Here is a 2,865-nt window from a genome sequence, read left to right as displayed (position 1 = left end):
TATTGTCTGGCTAAACGAGGCTATAGAACCTACCCAAAGACAATAATAAGTATGTTTACATGGATACTGTAATGTCTGAAATAGTATACTATACGGCAATTCCGCAATTGCATATGCCACAGTCATATTTCCATAAAGCAAAGCATAGGCTTTGGCGTGAAAACGTGTAGCCGCCCTAGCCTACTATCATTTAAGGCTACATAACATATGTACGTGGAAGTTAAAACGAGCTCGTAAACAGCTAGCCTAATAGCCTTGCAAGCTAACGGCAGCATTAAAAAAATAATAATAATAGTTATATTTCTTTCATTACATGTCAGACATCAGAGCACAAACAAGGCTAGTGACAAAAAAATAAGTATTTAACTGGAAAATAAACACTAAGTCACTGACTGGGTCTTTTTGACTAGTTCACACAGGAACATAAGAAGAAATAAGGTTCTCAAATAAATTAATCTAGAGCTATTTTCTTGGATCTACTAGCTACCTATCGGCGCAGGCGTTGAGCGGGCTACGTCATCACGGCCTAGAAGAACCAATGGAATGTGAGCGTTGACCTTGAACATTTCCTCTAACCAATGGGACGCGCGTATTTCGAATCCAATAGAATACGGTATGAAGGAACTACTGCTCGAGATTTATTACTTTGATGAACAGCCTAACAGGTAAGCAGCAAACTGCCGCGCTCATGTTAGAACAAACGTTAACTTGAATGCTAACTTCTCAAACGTTAATGCTAACTTGATTGCTAACTTCTTAAAGTTTAAGAAGTTAGCGTTGATGTTTCTGTCTGCATTTTACACCAACAATGTTCAGTAGTATTTAGTAGTTTCTGGATTTCCATCGACCAGTTTGAACACACTAACGTAATGCTTTTCTGTCTACATTTCAGCATGTCTTCTGCTCGTCAGCGTCAAGGTGATAGATGCTTCTTCATGGCTTCTCAACGTCAATGGAGTGATAGATACCGGTTCTCAATGAGGGACTCCACCGGGTCCAGACTAGGGCACGTTGGGCACCGTCTCAACGGTTCCGCCCGTCCGGCGCCGTTGATTCTGACCTCGACTAAAAACTCCTACGAGGTGATGTCTTTTCTTGGCCAAGGAGCGTTTGGGAAGGTGCTCAGCTGTAAGGACACGGTAACCAACCGGACAGTGGCCGTTAAGATGGTGAAGGACAGCACCACAGGATCCAAACGTGAGGTAGGTGATCTGACACTGACACCCCGAGACCAGGCAGTTTAAACACTAACTTGTCGCTAATAGCAAAAACGCCCGTTAACTCTTGATCTTATTTTTGGGGGCAAGCGACAGCGCCCGTTAGTGACTAACGGCTGTCGCTTGCCCCCAGAACATGCAGCCAATAGATCGGCTTACCATGGACTAACGGTTAGTCCATGGTAAGCCGATCTATTGGCTGCATGTTCTGGATATATTTCAATATGTTATAGTGTTTGGCATAATATTTTTTAAGGGATGGAGTGTAGTCTAAAGAAATTAACTTTTTTGCTGTGCTATGATTATGTCATAGCGCCCTGAGTTGTTTTTATAATCTGTCTGTTACCAATATTTGGGGATAAAGAAAAAGCGTCGGTTAATGATGGCGTACTGTGCATGTTATAAATCAAATATTCTTTACATTATTACCGACCATTTGGCATTTTCCAAGGCATACATATTTATTTATTTTTGAAATTATGTCATTATGGCAGCCAAATATGGACGTTTGTTTACAGGACTTAAAAGGGGTGGGGTGCAAAGTCTATGGACTTAGTTTTAATGTTTGCTACATGGGTCCAAACATTATGTGCAAGGCCTCTATTACATAATAATAACAACAATAGTAATTAATCAAGAAAAGAGATTAATAGCAATGAAATGAATACAAAAGAAAAACGTTTCAAGTTCTACACAGCATGAGCATAAACAATGTGGTTACAATGTAATGTTTACATAAAGACTGCCATCAAGTTACTCAGTTTCATGTGTACAAACGCTGTGGAATGTTGTTTACATTTACAATGTTGTAGAAATTTCTCTATCTACTGCAATAATTAAAATGTAATGTGATGATTATTATTAAAGAACTAACTATGCATAATTATGTCTTTAATCAAATAATATTTGAATGTGAACTTTTCTCACATCATCTAAACTCTCTTTCTCTCTCCACAGTTTGAGATTCTCAGGAGGCTGCAGCAGCAGCGTTTCGATCCAGACGAACACAACTTTGTACGTTGCTTCCAGTTCTTCCAGTTCAGTGGATCTGACTGTCTGGTATTCGAACAGCTGCATATGAGTCTCAAGGAATTCATTTCCCGACGCCAGCCGTTGTCCCTAGGAGAGATACGGCCAATAGTTCAGCAGGTATGTAACTTAACTCCAACTTAGCTCACTTCATCAAATATAAGAACCATATGGATAAGTGAAAACAAAATAGTACATCTACAAGCTCACAACGCAATGTGAGCTATTTTGTTTGTTTCAATGGGGGCATTTGTTTGCATGGAAAGAAGTTTGAAACCCTCTGTCCTCTACGTTGCAGGTGGCCACAGCATTACAGATGCTGAAGAGAGCTGGAATCATCCACACTGACCTGAAGCCTGACAACATTATGTTGGTGGATCACCATCGTCAGCCCCTCAGAGTAAAGGTCATTGACTTTGGCTGTGCCTGCACCACTTCTGAAGTCAAGTGTGGCGCCAATATCCAGACACCCTGGTACAGGTCAGTGAATGTTTCATTTTATCGCTTAATATTGTATCATATCTTCTCATTCAGCACTTTGTAAACTCTTGTTTTGGAAAAATACTACATACACGTTTATAACAATAATGTTGTTACTTCCCACCTTGCATCCCTATTC

This window comes from Protomyctophum parallelum (genome assembly GCF_964188405.1).
Source record: "Protomyctophum parallelum genome assembly, chromosome: 21".
NCBI classification, from domain to species: domain Eukaryota; kingdom Metazoa; phylum Chordata; class Actinopteri; order Myctophiformes; family Myctophidae; genus Protomyctophum; species Protomyctophum parallelum.
Note: the sequence above shows the minus strand (reverse complement) of the source record.